Source organism: Schistocerca piceifrons, chromosome X (genome assembly GCF_021461385.2).
Source record: "Schistocerca piceifrons isolate TAMUIC-IGC-003096 chromosome X, iqSchPice1.1, whole genome shotgun sequence".
Lineage (NCBI taxonomy): Eukaryota > Metazoa > Arthropoda > Insecta > Orthoptera > Acrididae > Schistocerca > Schistocerca piceifrons.
In genome coordinates this window covers 836,352,840-836,370,192 of record NC_060149.1, presented here as the reverse complement: position 1 = coordinate 836,370,192, position 17,353 = coordinate 836,352,840, and the positions used below count along the sequence as shown (strand labels likewise).

Sequence of the window (17,353 nt, the reverse complement as noted above, 5' to 3'; positions counted from 1 at the left end):
GCTCAGAGCCATTTGAACCATTTTGTAAGCTACACAGAATTTTTTCCTTCATTTTTTACGTCTCCTATGATTACTGTAGCGCTGTACCAGCGAAATTCGCACATCAAATCAATTTCACACAAGATGACACTTCTCCTGTTGTGGGCTCATTTATGTTGTAATTATAAGTAGCTGTTAACGTTCTGAACACAGGATTACTGTTACGTATATTGAAAACATTTGTGTAATAATTAGATATTATGCCGCAAATAACAGAATGTTATGTTTATTCACTAGTTTAGTTCATAAACTGACAACACTTCTTTTCTGTATCTTCAAGTTTCTCAGCTTCAAAATGAGTTGCTTTCACTATATCCCAATATTATATTTAGTTAATGCTACAACAAAAATATCTTCTGCAAGACTGGATTTTGTTACCTATACAGATGTCATGTGCAAGCCGCGTGAACAGGAAAAAAGGAGTATTTAGGGTACATATATCGCGTAGTACAGTTCCTCCTTCTGTTTCTTTGTTGCGGAGAAAATTCAGACTCATTTCAGTGTGTTAAAAATTATCAGATTATTTTGTTATTTGGCATTATAGTAGTAATATGTCTCAACAAATCGAATGGACTTTATAATTTAGAATGGTACATCTAATTTTTTTAAACGTTACTTCATATCTTTTTTTCTATAGCTGAAAGGCAAAATTGTGAAAAATTACCTATTCATTAAATGATACAGTTTGTAAGTGGTTCCCAACTGTTACTACAATTCACAACAGTACGTACTTTTAACACATGCCAACTGTACAGCGATGAGAACCGTTCTCTGGTAGGTCGACACAATGAATCTTTTCCACATATCGTTGAATCCTTCACACAGGAGGTCAAAGATACACAAATAAGAGTCAAGGAATCTGATGATTTTCTGGTAAATATGCATTTCAGGAACGAATAATGAACCGTGTAAATGCATTTTACTGGATCACAGACTGAAAGATATACAAGAAAAAAAACCTCTTCCATATTTAGCTCAGTCACAGTTGTCATAATACGCCTTAATCAGGCATATGCCTGGCAAGACTGAAAGGGCTGGGAATGACCTGCCATAATTCAGTAGTAGTATTAGGAAGTCGTTACACACAGTATCATAACACATTTATACAAAGTGATATCCTTGTTGACTAAAAGAGCTTAACGGAGCCAAAATGAGAGTAAGGTGGAAAAAAAAAAGAAATTGGAGTGAGTTCTAAAGTAGATTTCTGCTTATCGATCTTCCGGAAAATAGTTTGAAATTGTTTTACGTAATGTCAGTAAACGTATCAAATTCATGAGCACAATTGCTCAAAGATTACTTTGAGACCTTAACTTAGAATTACACACATAAGACTGAAGTACAAAATCAAGCCGTGCGAAATTTTTTTGGTACATAAGATCGTCATAGAGTTCCTCCTTGCAATCGCACGGACACCGAAATGACAGATATTAAGATTGGTGATAGCAGGTTACAAAATGCAGAATAGCCGTTCAACGAAGAAATAAGGCTGTACGTAACGGTATATCTAAGCCCATCTATAGAGATTCAAAAATTTCCTCCGTTTCTAGCTGTATTTTAGAGTATGTCGTAGAAGCGAAGGGTTACTAGCGATTGGATAAAGGCGAAGTCATATAGGACGTTGCAACGCCAGTATGTTACAACGAAATGCAGGGATAACTGCAAGGTATCAGCACTTCGTGAAAGACTGGAAACTGATCCCTGACACGAACAAATTTTAGGTACTGCATATTGCTAGGTGGAACTACATATTACTGTCTGACTACACAATTAGCGATCTGTCACCAGAAGTAATCAGAAACCTATACCTGCGTCCGGAACGATTTAAAGTATAACGTTTATTTAAGTAGCTATAGGGAAGGTAGGAGACAGGAAGATTCACTGGAAGCATCGTAAGGAAGTGTATCTCGTTTACGAAACAAGCGGCTTACAAAACACTCGTTTGACCGACTGCTGAGTATTTCTCTTAGCCCGGGACCCTTACAAAGGAGTTTTAGTAAAAGAGATAGTGAAGATCCAAGAGGCACGGTGTCTTTAGCCCATGGGTCCCGTTAGTAAGCGTCAGCGTCAAGAAGATCCACACCTATATGCAGCGCTACATAAAAAAAGGCGTTATACATCAGTGAGCGGTTTACTGTTGAAATTCCGATAGCGCGTGTTTCCAAAATAGTCAAGCAACAGTTTACTCCATCCCACATAGCTCTTGCGAAAAGACCAGGACGTTAAATAACAGCTCATACAGCGAATACCTGAATTTAAATTTTTAAGTCCCATTCCTGCGAAAGTGCTACAAAGCACCTCGCCGATGAACTGGAAAAGGCAAAACTCCTTTCTGCTATTTCACTGTCCACTTTATATGGCATGCAAGACCCTAATGAGTATTAGTGTTTGAGGGGTATGAATTGCTTGGAGAAAATACCTTCTAACAAATGAAAGTAATTAAGGAATAATTTTCTTTGGAAAGTTAACGTTGAAGTCTAACATTTCCTCTCATTATTAATATCAGCTTCTCATCGTCCAGATATTTGCAACCTTCCAAGCTTTAGGGGACTATAACTGAAAAGAATGAGTGACGTCTGGTGCTACTTACGTTTCCCGTTTAAAGGAATTAGATCGTCCACGTGTAACGGGTTCTTCGATATTGGGCATACAATAATTAGTTTATTTTTGTTTCCGTTTATCTCATGTCTAAGCCATTAAATACAGCGCTCCTTGTGTCCATATGCGTTATGAAGCCGTCCACTCATCACCAGTAACTCTTTCTGAACACAATTTCACAGCCTGACTCTCGTAACCAGTTTGAACCATAATCCTGTCTTTAGCTGAAGCGATGATTTAACTCCAAATATTACTCTAGATTATACAGCTGCAAGGTATCCTTCAGTTTTTTTGATGAAGTATTCCAAAGTGAGCTCCATAGAAGACGTTTGAAGATTTAAACGACATATCAAACGAACCAAACAGTAACACTATTCCATTAACATACCCGGGAATCTAGCTGGGTATGGTTGCTCTAGAGCAGTTTCGAATGCTGATGTCGACAGATTTTCTAATTGTAACCATACCATAAAAGAATATATGAAAAGGTTTTCAAATACCGCTACCTGTCACAAAATTTGTTGACTACTAAGTTATTTATTTATCAACATGTTTCGAGGTGTTAGCTCATGTCCAGGCTATATTGGCATTATAAAACATTAACGTAAGTATCTGAAGACATTAAATTTTTGTTTCATGACAAATTGTAATATCTGTATACACTTATAATAATATTTTTGTTATGCGACGATAGCCTGACGATGAAATGTCACTTAGAGACGAGTCACTTAAGATATTATTTTGTAGTCAACAAATTTTGTGACTGGTAGCGGTATTTGAAAATCTTTTCATATATTTGAAACAGAGAGGGTCGAGAGGATCGATTAATGGCCAATATGGCTGCAAATTAAAAAAATAAATAAATAAAAAAACTCCGAATTACGTTACTGAAGTTCTCGAATCGATTTCTGCATTATATATTTTCTAGCAATCATTAAATTACTTAAAATGATCTAAATGAGTGAAAAGTCGTTTATCTTTTCATGCATCGATATCATGTGATGTGAAACAAAAATAAGACGTGATTTTTAAGTCTGAGGGCTAATAAAGTTTCCTTACATTTTTTTCTGAACAAATAAAACATATGAATTTTTGATGGGGGAAGTTAGCATTAGTATCAGTAACGGTGGTGGTATTGCGTAGTTTTTTATTCAATATGGATTGCATAGGCATCTCACTGAGGCTTTTATAATGTTCTCCTTTCCCTGTTTGCGTATTATTATTTGTAAATATGGATGCGATCTCAGCAAGGTACTATAGCAACGTGGAAAATACAAGGAATAAGTACCACCTGCATCTCTAAAATATAATGACATGTATAACTTCCATTAATGCACATGTCCAAACAAGTAAATTCTTTGCTCTGAGTAAACTAAGAAGTATATTGAGTGACGGTGACCATATGGTACTAAAAAAATTTGATTGATGGTTTTTTTATCAACACGTGTTGCACACGTATTGGATATTGCATATTGCATGGCTTTAGGCATTCGACGCACCTGCAAGTTTATCGCAATTTATTGTGCCACAAAAAAGTAACCATGAAATAAATCCTATAGGCAACACTCAAAAACGAAGTTGTAGTGTCAGATTTTTGATACATTATATAACTTAATGTGAGTTAGTACTGTACATGAAATGTGAATAAATAACATTAAATTAATGATACAACAATGTGAGCGATTCTAAAGAAGAGACACGTTGCGAAGCGAATGTACTCACTAACATAGTCCAACAAGACTGAAAATCCTTTGGCTGCAGACGTATACAATAACCTGCAACAAGAAATCCAGTTAGTCTCTGTTCTCCCATGTATGAAAAACACTTGCTTCATTATTCGACAAAATGGTTAAATGACAAAAATATTACATACGTTAGCTCAGGGAACATACGGAGTTACAGAAGTGGCAATGGGATAAAACTTACTTTAGTGGAATACAATTATTTTAAAGGTTTCGTATAATATTAGCCAGAATCCTTAAATTTTTTCGAAGCTGTAAAAGAAAATTCACACTACACAGAAGGCGATGACATATTAATAAAAAAAAAATATCAAGAAATGACAAACATATCAAAACAAAACAGGAAAAATTGCTACTCTTTGCCAATTAAGTGGAATGGAAATTTATTGGAGTTTCACGGCAGCTAAACTGATGATCTCTGTATGAGAGAACAGTTACGGATGTTCACTAAAACGTCATAGTGGTTTCATTAAAATAAAGAAACGCATTTCCATAAAATAGTTTACAAATATTTTCGTTCTACGACGTTGTTCCGTACCTTTCATGGGTCTTAGCAATCAAAAAAAGTTTCAAATTTACGCATTGAGTTATTGGCTATATAATTTTCGTTCTCTAGCTACGTAGGAAAGATGTCATTTGTCATTTATGACAAAGTTTTCCTAAGTAGTAAAGTAAGGTAACAACTACAAGGTGTATTACCCTTTGCGTTTTGTGAATTTATTATCTATTTATTGGTTAGGTATCATCACACTCATGCAAATATGTTTGTTAAATTACGTTAAATAATTCATCTCCTGTCTTGCAGTAGCTTATTTTGTTAGAAAATGCAAATTTCGAAGCACACCTTCATCCTCAGGGCTCCAGCTGACAATAAAAGAATCTACTAAAAGAAAGCTGTGGAACTACGTATCTGTGGGAGGCTACTATGAATTCAGAACGAAAAAATTTTCAAAATTTAGAACATACAAGGAATTAATTTAAATCTTTCATGTTCCCGTGAATATTAGTGTTCCCTTCCATGTGACATTGCAATATAGTTTCTTTCTGATACTGACTGTACCAGATACTTACAGTTTTATATGCGCTATTATCAAATTTAAAGAGCATTGAAAAATAATCAAAATATCCACGGGTGTACTGCCGGTCTACAGTGTCCAACGAGCACAATATTTTGGCGATCATACATGTCGCCATCACCAGACGACATGATCATGGCGACATGTATGATCGCCGAAATATTGTGCCCGTTGGACACTGTAGACCGGCAGTACACCCGTGGATATTTTGATTATCAAATACGCCGGGAGAAACTCAAGAATCACATCATACACCTTTACGGGGAGGAGATGTACCGCAGCTGATGATGGCGACATGTATGATCGCCGAAATATTGTGCCCGTTGGGCACTGTAGACCGGCAGTACACCCGTGGATATTTTGATTATCAAATACGCCGGGAGAAACTCAAGAATCACAGCACTGAAAAATGTTTGAACTTTACTGTTGTTCAAAACTATAATGTAACTAACATATTATCCAACGGACAACTTACTCAAAACAAATTTACAGATGATTATTTCTCTCTGTGTGCACTACAGAAAAGTATACGTAGTAGTAATACTAGTAGTAGTAGTAGTAGCTTTATTCATCCGTAGATCTCTTTTTACAAGGATATATGCACTTCTTACAGGTTATTTTGCAAAGTACGAACTGTCGACATATCAGAATGATTTGTTTTATGGTTCACTCATTAGACTAGGTTCACCACTATTGTTACCATGAAAGGAAATTTTTATACAGCGTGAGTAGATCCAAGAGAATGAGTAGTATAATAGAGCTCGCTTTTTAAAGATCGCTTCATATCCCTTTATTCTATTAGATATAGCCTTAACATGATTCGTGAAGTTTGGTATCGTTTAATTATTGATAGTTTATGCGGTTCTGTCTTCATAACAATTTTATGAAATGAGAAAGATAATAAAGATTTTATTTTTTTGTATCACCTTTAGTTTACGCCACTTCATTCTAAGAAGAATAATGCACGTTCATTATAAATATTTATGTAAACTGAGAAACTTTGCACAAATGGATATTAAAACTTCATCAAATGTTGTAAATGTATCGATTCCCAAGAAATAAAGGGTTAAATGCGGCCATTCCTTATGTAGCTGTGTGACTTACAGTTTGTGATGTGCTTCTTATTTTGGACCCCATTTTATTTGCTAATTTTAACAATTTATTGTGACGCTCTACGTAACAGTATATTTAGGTTTCTTAAGCATCAAAGTAGAATGCTATAGTGACGAGTAAGGAGCGATTCCCACTATCGGAACACATGTAGCGATAACGGACGTGCCATATGGCACTGAAGTTCGTCTGTGGTGTGATGCCTATGAGTAAACCTAAGGAGTAAATTCTGCTCGAAGATTTCTGCATGTCGAGGACCCACCGACATATAGGCGCGAAAGTAAGACATTCTCATTATGAAGAGTGAATTATTAAAAGCTACCTTGAGACTATTACAGTGTTTGCTACTAAAGCGCCGGAATGTAGTAAGATATTTATATCAATTAATGTAGGTTGATTCTTACAAAGAAGAAGACAGCAACCAGCAACTATTAATACTGCTATTTATTTAAGTGAATAGCGCCGTAACCGGTTTCGAACTGACAAGTTCATCATCAGAAGGCTGTTCACAAGATTTACAAGATGCACTTTACATAGTCGTCGGTTTTCGATTTTTATTTTTCCACTGTAGCGAAATATTCTTGGTGTGTTGGTGCCCTACGGTAGAAAACAGTGTTAGAAGCGCCCTATGTGAACATAACTAACCTCCAAACGATAAAATACAGAGTAAACAAATATGTGAGGTTAAATGGTTATAGTACTTAAATCGAAAATTCCGCGCAATTTTGTTGCGAAGTTGCAGGGTTGTAATTTTGAAATATTTCAAAATATTTATATCAGAAAACAAATAACAGTTGTTAAACTCTTAACAATATCTGAATAGCTGTGAAGTTGTACCAAGTGTAGTCAAGATTTCTGTTGTACGTCAAGCCAGCCAGTCGGTATTACAGTACAATCCACATCTCATCTCTATTGCCAGTCATGCTCCGGAATTTATGTAATTTCTAAGTTCTAACTATGTGTTTAACAGTGGGACTTTTTACTTCTTTATAATGATTGATAACTAACTCAAATTTAAGACATGCAGAGATTTCCTTCCGGCAGAGTTAAGTATACGCATTCCACTTATAGCCACATAGGTAGACTGTATGCATCTTCTAAAGACCCCAGTGGCGGTACAAGAATTGGTTCAGGGAACCACAAGAGCGAGAAAACTGCACACAACAGTAAGGAGGAGTTCTCTGCGTCGATTCACTGCTTGATACAGGAGAAGGTTAACTTAATTTTCGCTGTCACGAGTGGAAAGGAATGACAAGTTGTACTGTACGTCTCCTGTAAAATTTCCTATGGCCTTTTTAACATGTACAGCGAACAACTTACTCCAAACAAATTTATAGATGATTATTTCTCCCTGTATGCTTTACATAAAAGTTGCCTGTAGTGTAACGTTTTATGGAGGTTGAGTACCACAGGGGATCTCGCAAACAGCTAAAACTAGAATGTTGCCACAGCAGTGTTTCTGCGTTATTACTCCCTCTTTATACGATTCCCTTCACTTGTATCTTGTCACATGACTAACTTAAATTTCGTAACAGAGTCGGAAAAATCTTAGAAAGAAGTTTGAGTGTGGGGATGGCTGACAGCATCCGCTGAACAAAAAAACCATCCGGAGAAAGAAAAGAATTTTAAAAGATGTGCAAGGTATAAAGGTGAAAAACTGCTGCTTCATAACATGTAGAAATGTCATAACTTGCTACTCTTTGCGTTTAAAGTAATAACTTTAAACGAGTCCACAAAAAAAAGGTTTGTCGCAGCTGGTTCTCCAGTACGGAGAACCAGCACTCTACATCTACATCTACATGATTACTCCGCAATTCACATTTAAGTGGTTGGCAGAGGGTTCATCGAATCACAATCATTCTATCGCCCTACCATTCCACTCCCGAACAGCGCGCGGGAAAAACGAACACCTTAACCTTTCTGTTCGAGCTCTGATATACCTATGTAGGTTGGGCTCAACAAAATATTTTCGCATTCGGAAGAGAAAGTTGGTGACTGAAATTTCGTAAATAGATCTCGCCGCGAAGAAAAACGTCTTTGCTTTAATAACTTCCAACTCAACAAGCGTATCGTATCTGCCACACTCTCTCCCCTATTACGTGATATTACAAAACGAGCTGCCCTTTTTTACACCCTTTCGATGTCCTCCGTCAATCCCACCTGGTAAGGATCCCACACCGCGCAGCAATACTCTAACAGAGGACGAACGAGCGTAGTGTAAGCTGTCTCTTTAGTGGACTTGTTGCATCTTCTAAGCGTCCTGTCAATGAAACGCAACCTTCGGCTCGCCTTCCCCACAATATTATCTATGTGGTCTTTCCAACTGAAGTTGTTCGTAATTTTTACACCCAAGTACTTAGTTCAATTGACAGCCTTGAGAATTGTACTATTTATCGAGTAATCGAATTCCAACGGATTTCTTTTGGAACTCATGTGGATCACCTCGCACTTTTCGTTATTTAGCGTCAACTGCCACCTGTCACACCGTACAGCAATGTTTTCTAAATCGCTTTGCAACTGATACTGGTCTTCGGATGACCTTACTAGACGGTAAATTACAGCATCATCTGCGAACAACCTAAGAGAACTGCTCAGATTGTCACCCAGGTCATTTATATAGATCAGGAACAGCAGAGGTCCCAGGACGCTTCCCTGGGGAACACCTGATATCACTTCAGTTTTACTCGGTGATTTGCCGTCTATTACTACGAACTGCGACCTTCCTGACAGGAAATCACGAATCCAGTCGCACAACTGAGACAATACCCCATAGGCCCGCAGCTTGATTAGAAATCGCTTGTGAGGAACGGTGTCAAAAGCTTTCCGGAAATCTAGAAATACGGAATCAACTTGAGATCTCCTGTCGATAGCGACCATTACTTCGTGCGAATAAAGAGCTAGCTGCGTTGCACAAGAAATGTATCTTCATTGTTAGCATCAACAGAGTCATAGTCCTCATCATTTCCCCCTTTTCCTACATCTTGCATGACGATTCAAATTATCCACCCAGTAATCTGTTCTGACTTCGATTTACCATTGTACTGAAGTAATTAGGTGTCAAGGAAACATCGGGTTTTTCTTTTACTTATTATTCTGCTCGCAGTTGCCGTCTCAGAGATTGGAATGTAGTGAATGGTCCACATTTCATCAATAGACGAGCTCGTATGTAGAGGAATTCCTCAATTGAAGTATGCCGCGAAGCCGGCAGCCTGGATACTGCAAACGAGAGCGCAGCCGCGGGAAGCGGCCAGTTGCAGGAGGGCTCTACTCAGGAAGAGTCGGGCGGGCGGGAACTTTGACAGTACGCGGACCGCGGCAGTGGCACTTGAGGCTCGGGGTCCCAACGAGCGCTTCCTCATTAATACCGTTCTCACAGCCTTGTCACACCCCAACCTGCCCGCCCGTATGGCCTCGCCAGCTTCGCTTTCAGTTGCATTGCGGTCGCGGCTCTGCATCTCGCATACGCTGCTCTGTCATCGATCTCTAGCGCTGCCGCGCTGTGCCGATCGAAGTAGTCGGCGGTAATGAGCACGCTGAAAACGCGGTCAGTCAGCGACTATTGTGAGCCTCTGCTTCAGGCTTCCTGAACGTTTTTTAACTCACGACGTGCGTGATGCTGTGATATCTTCACTCTTAAAATTGCATTCATCGGAGGTACGAATGGAGATAATCTGTCTCAGTAAGCAAATTTGAGAAGTTGCTTTAGTCGTTGCTAAGAAATGTGTTAAATTATGAAATTAAATTAAAAATGACTGGAGAATGTAAATGGCAAGACTGCCAGCACGGAACACGTTCTCCGCCGACATCTGGTGTTTACATAATACAGTGGGCAGATTTGTTCTATGGCGACAGTCATCGCCTACATATTTAGCACAACGACTACTTCTTTTAATAAATGAAAAGCACCAGTTTGCTTTTGTTCTACAATATTACTTTTATTATTAACCGGTTTTCGGCTTACAAGGCCATCTTCAGACATATACTGAGTATTATCACCAAAGAAGTTAAATGTTAGCAGACAACATTGGAAGAGAACTAACACATCTAGACTGAAGCAGAAACATTCAGAAAGTAAAAACTGAGCAGTACATAAATAACAGTGGAGTAGACAGGAAAACCTTTAGCACAAAATAGGAATAGCATGCCTACATAACAGTTTCTATTAATAAACAAAACTAATAAAATAAAAAAAATTAGAACTAGACAAGGCTGCATCAGGAGGTATGAAACATGGAGAGTGATAACCAATTAAAAGAAGAGACAGTTATCAATGTATATACAGAATACGTAAGTAACTTAAGCAATATCAATAAGATAAACAGAAATAAATAAAGGCAGGAAAATGGAGGTGTTTGCGGGAACCTACAGTTTGATGGTGTGGTGGTACTGCATTTTAACATTAACATTATAGTCAAAGCAGTGGCTGTGTACCAATTTTCGTTAAATAAATGAGCAAAGTAAAATATGAATAGTATTTGATGAGACAACTACAAGGGTTGTTAAACATGGACAGTAATACAAGTACCAGTTAAAAGAAAGCCTTAACTATTGAAACTACAGTCTATGTGAAATACAAAGACTACTGCAACAAAACAAAACAACTTACTGAATACAGGAAAATGGGAATATATGGGAAGAGAGAGTGTGGGAAGTAAAGAACAACAAAGATGATTATATGAAGTTTAGGAGAGGGGAAGTGTTGAGCTGTGTCTGGTCATTTTTTCAGTGTAACTTCAAACAATGGTTAAATTACTAAACTGTATGTACAAATACATATTTCCATTTTAAAAACAATGTCATCCTCGATATATTGCTGGATAAAAATCAACATTGACATTACCATGAGGTCGTTCAGTTCTTTGCCTGTGGGTTAAATTACAGCAACCAGCCATTTTCTTATGTAGCTTTCTACCCAGATTTTATTCATCCAGTATTTGAGAATGAGAGCAATTAGTGTCTTGCAACAAACTTAACGCATAATTTGAAACCTTTATGAATTTTTTTCGCTGACAACCGCCAAAAATGATGAAAGGAAAATAGTTTGTCACTTACTGCCGCATTAGGCACGACGTTTTAACTTACTACTAACTGTATTAGTGACTCATTTTGCAGACAGTATTCAAATACAACCCTTAATGTACCTGGAAAGTTATATCAGTATACGACACATAGTTCAGGAAATATGACATCATAAACAACGATATGCGTGAAAAGATGCCCCATCATGTATGACATTTAAATTTATTACTTCTTTCCCACTAATTATATTCGCAACAAATTTCATAGAAAGTATCCAAATATTTCGCTGAATACACCTGCAATATTATATCATTGTACGACACATAGATCAGGAGATATGACGTCACAAACAACGAGCAGCATGAAAACGAAACTGCAGGGCGAAATTCGTGAGAGATACAGGATGTGACATGTACGTTCGCTGGCAAAGCCAAGAATAAAATGCTCCTCTTAAGCCCCTGCATTGATTTAAACCAGACTTGGTACACTCACAACTTATTTGCTTGAAAGAAATACTGTGGCGTCAAATAACAGCAACCTCATTTTTGTGTAGGAGTGGTAGCGTGGAGATAGAGTGGATGAGGATGAGATGGACAGTCAGAGAGGAGGTGAGCAGAAGATTTACACAGGCAGGGGGGAGTAGGAGAAGGACAGAGAGAGGAGAGAGAAAGAAGGACAGAGGAAGGAAGGGGGAGGTGATGGACAGAGAGAGCAGGAGGAAGAGGTGAAGGAGATGGAGATGGACAGAGAAAGGGAGGTGGAACGGGCGGGAAGAAAGAGGGGATTAGACGAGATGAACGAATAGGGGTGGGAGGAGCAGATGGACTAACAGGGAAGGAACAGATGGACAGAGAGTCGGAGGAACAGATGGACAGAGGGAGGAGATGGAGGATGTGAATAGCGAGGGGTAAGGTGATGGACAGAGAGAGGGAAATGGAGGACATGGACTAATAGAAGATTGCAATAAATACATGCCCGGACAACACCAGGTTCTCAGTTACTAAATATAACTAAACAACTCGGAGACGTTGTAGCCAAAGGAATTGTTATTTTACACAAACCAGCTGCAGCGATCCCAATGCAGTCGACAAAAATGTTGCTCTGATGAGAATAAAAGTGTACTACGCCAACTGAAGGTGGATGAAAGATCGGTCCACATATCGGTACAAATAATTCAATGCAAGACATAGGCTTCTTGCTGTATTTCTTGAAGTAGCTACCTACAGAGAAAATATTTGCCCTTTTTTTAGCCGTTACTTGTAGATAACTTTTATCTTGTATCTTGAATCCTTATGGAATATCATGGTTTTGCACGGTACATAGGGAACGCATTACAACCAAAAAGCAATATTTGTTGCATTTAACTATCTGTTTACTTAAATTTACGACGACGTGCCACGTCCGTGAGAAAATAATTTCATATAACTCGCCTGACACGTATCTCTCCTGTTTCTAGTTGTATCCAGCGATAATATTTCAGAGTTTGTAAACAACACACACATTGATCTTAGAGAGAAATTGTAAATACCAGACGCGTAAACACGGCTGATACCTTACTGGCATCACACAAATTCACAAATCTAATTGCAGGCTGGCGTGTCTGTTTTAATACCTATCGAAGACATCTGATTTGTTCTGCTTTTGTTCCATGCTTCTACGCTCAGACCTAATTGCTAGTCAACAGAATGACTGTAAACGTAAGCTTCATTAGTAGAAATTTGTCGTTATATACATCGTAGCTGATTTTTTATACAATGTTTCGTCATCTTGAAACGCTCTCCTTGTGTGTGAACTCTCTTAATGACCAGAAATTAATCTCAGGGATACTTGTTAAATGTAAGTGGGAAGACTAGGGCAAATTGAGCCAGTTTTTAAAAACTCTTTAGCTTTTATTTAAAATTTTGCAATTAATTTTTTTATGCGGAAACATTGCTACATGGTTTCAGCATCTATAAAACTTAGTAATTAAGGCTTCTCGCTCTTTGTCCATTCATAAAAAAATGTTTAATACGGTAATACCAACTGAGCCAACCCCTCACGGGGCAAGTTGGCCCAGCAGTTAGGATAAATTACGCCATGCGTTTTTATTATTAAATTTAGCTATGTCATTCGTTAATTAATTGGAAATAATCATGGAATACTCACAGTTTAATTTAGAACAAATTCCTGCATCGTTATGAAAAAACTACAATTATTGACTATGTTATCATCGTTATGATAATTTTGACAGAAAAGTATGTCCAAAATTTTTATTACTCTTCGTGTGAATTCTCCGATAGAATCTTCACAGTTAAAACATTCGTAGAAAAGCCCTTTCACATTGTTTTTCACGCGTGATGCATGAGCCCACCTCTTACAACTTGTGCGTTGGATCTATTCATCACCTGCATTTCTGTGAGAAAATGTTTATGACACCTAAGACACAGGGAATTCTGACAATCACCTGCTTCATCCAGAAGAATCTTATTAGGAAAGCCAGCGTTCTTTCTGCGCTTCATTTCAGGAGTTTTATCATGTGATTTAGCTTGACCAGCTTTTTTAGAAAATAGTTTTTTATGCAGAATATCCATATTTCTCTTTGAAATGTTTTCCTTTCTGTCTGTGGAGGCATTTTCGCGTTGTAGAGCGTCTTTCACTGGAGTGTCTGCCAGTATTGCTGAAGCTATTTTCCATTTGTCTGCCGTCTTTTTTTCTTCGTTACGGTATCTCAAATGACCTGACTTCTTCAGCTTTGGGAAGCACAATTTGTCAGGTGATGTGATGTTCAGCATTACAGGTGTTGATACTAACATCATAGGCCCACCATTGCGCTCTTGAGCAGTTGGAGGTCCAACTTCAGCAATTAAACAACAACCAACAGCATTATAATAAGGTCTGTTATGTAAGAAGGCAGGAAATCAGTATTGGTAATCATGTCCCTGTTTAAGGGGGAAATTCTTGACACTTTGAATCCAACCATTACGTTTCTGAGCGTGATTATGTTCGGTAGTTCAGTTTCACAATGCCTGGAAGGTCGTATTTTGTTATTGGTCGTTTGTTTGTTGTCACCTACGCACTGCACGCTGAGTTTACATATTTCTTAACCGAGGTGTAAGCACTAAGGGCAACAGTTATGTGGAAAAGACAAAAGTGTGACACCATTTTCCCTGCGAAAACCTAAGACTTTAACCTATAGATGTAAACGATGGTAGTCAATAGAAGTAAGAAGGAATGGTCTTTGGAACGTCGAGAATGCGATACAAAATGTACGTATTTCAAGAATCTAGCTTCTCTCATTCACGTGAGGGACGGACACTACATTCGCTTGAAAAAGTGCCATCCAAGTCAATTAGCGGTAAGAAAGGATGGACTTTGGATTACCGAGAATGTGATACAAAAGTTGTATGTATTTCAAGAAGCTAGCTTCTGTCATCCACACGAGGGATGGGCACTGCATTTGCTCCCAAAATGGCCATCCTGACAAAATGAGGCTATAAGTTAGTCTAGGGAATATGAAAAACTGAGGCACGCTATTCCCAATTGCAGTTAGAACTAAAGCCATACTAATAAGTGGTCCTTCGAGTAATTAATCTGTCAGAAATTTACACTGTTGTGATTCTAGTTTCATCTACATTCCATATGTGATAAGGTGTCAGTCTCAGTTTTTTAATTTGTTACAGTGTCTCTCTGAAATTTTCTAGCAGTTTTAATCTCTTTGCTCGCTTCCCTAACAGCTCTTTTCTGCCGTTTCACTTCTATCGCTACTAATCTCACAGCTGCGTCAGAAAAATTATTTCCTCAGTTTTCCTTCTTATAATTTCGAACCAGTCTAAAAACGAAACGGCAGGACGACAATGAGTAAAAACATGACTATATTGGGCGATACGTCCATTTCTGATACATGCAACGTACCACGCATAATAATTTCCAATTTATATTACAACCGTTTTAATTGAATTCTGGAATACAGGTTTTGAGTTTTAGAAGAAAAAAAGTCAATCATTGCATCGATACTGGTTTAAAATCAATGCATGACACAATTTGAATACGTATTGATTGCAGTAGATATGACCAAGCTTCGACTATGTTGGAGCTATTAAAATTAATAAGGGTACTTACCTACAAAAAGACGTGCCCTTATTTAAGTGTGCTATTGTGGCACATCGTTTACGGAGACGTTTTAAGCATTTATCGTTGTATGCTGTGTCCAAACAATCCTTGCTCTAAGTACTTTAATCGTTGTACTCATTTGTTTATAATGAGTGTTGTCCTGGAGTACACAAAAATTATCTTGATGAAGCAAAATTTACATTCACTAACAAGGAAACGTAAAACTGCTTACCTATCCTAGCTCGACAATTTAAATGCAATGACGCGTTTGTGGAAAGACGACAGTATTGTTGCCACCAACCAGCTTTGTTGGTAGCGTATTATAACGACAGTTTCACGAAATTGTACGAACTGGCAATAGCAAGGTAGCTAGTGGTAATCGTGCCCTTATCACCAATGTGCCCCAGTTTCCCCTACTAGTTATGCCCTGTCGTCTTAGCTAGTAGCGGCTCACGCGCGCGCCCTCCGCTGGTTTGTATGCCCATTGATAACATTTTAGTGCATTACGTGCGCCAGCAGGCAAATAAAATGATAATACATGAATTTATGTAGCGCAACGGATAGCGACTTTAGCACCTGACTGAATACACCTAAGTCATACAGTCTCAACTGGGAGATAGGTTCTTGGGCAGTGCAAAAAACAGTTACTAGGTGAGAGGTGAGCTGCTTCTACTTATCAATTCCTTTGGAGCTCATGATCTCTCTCGGGATTTCATTGAAATGGTTAGGACAATGAAATGGTAAAGAAGTACAGGGAGCGTTTACTCATTACGGCTGTGAATGATTACAATGTTGTCCATTACAATGTTATTCGCACTTCATCACCTTCTCACTATTTCATCTCTTCCAACTGGCAAAGGCAGTACGACAGCTGGTTTATAACTTAATCAGATGCAATCCGATTTATAGGGGTATAGAACAAGAGACAGACCTCATAATAAGAATTTTATAAAATGCATAACACTGTGCCTTCTGTGATAATGTTATTTATTCTGCTACCGGCAGAAAAATTATCGCAGATTTATCACAAGTCATACATGCTTTGACAAACGTTACTACTGTGGTTTTCAGTAGTAAATGCTTCAAAACATTTGTGTCACTCAGTCCGGAACATAGGTAGGAAAGAAGGTAGGGACGAACGACATCAAGGGAAAAATAAATAAATGTACACACACGGTTCTTCCCTAACCGGGGGATAAGTTGCCTTGAAGAAAAAAAAAGGAAAAAAATGAGAGTAATAAGTTGCTGGAAACAAGTTGCGGCACATGTTGCACAGCTTTAATGAAAGTGGGAAATACTTTTCCCCATTCATCAAGCTCTGCTCCAGGGAAAGAAAAGATGTAGAGGTGGTCCTGCTAAAAGTATAGCAACATCGAATTTTTCTTATCATCCTATTCTATGTAAAACTGAGTATGGGATCCAGGGTCCCTATTACGAATCAACTTTTATGAGCATGAATACCTACCACTGATAATGACAGGATCATACAGGAAACATCAAACTGTACGTACTTAACTGAAACATCACACATGACAGTATGTCAGCAAAACTGGTCATTCTTTCACCAATGAGAAAAAGGGGCAAGAAAGCTAAAGATAACGCATTGTACGAATCAAGAGATACCTGTATATAAACATATAGGAATTTACTAATTATGACTTTCCATGTCCAGTTTTAAGAAAT

At 38.0% G+C, this 17,353-nt stretch overlaps 1 protein-coding gene across 1 annotated transcript in view; it reads right to left on the bottom strand.

Annotated features, from left to right (window-relative positions):
- LOC124721306 (neurogenic locus protein delta) overlaps positions 1–17,353 on the bottom strand; it is a 1,352,207-nt gene that overhangs the window by 1,050,225 nt on the left and 284,629 nt on the right. The window contains exon 2 of the mRNA XM_047246214.1: positions 4,357–4,409. The gene's annotated coding sequence lies outside the window, so the exon portion shown is untranslated. The remainder of the gene's footprint in view (positions 1–4,356; positions 4,410–17,353) is intronic.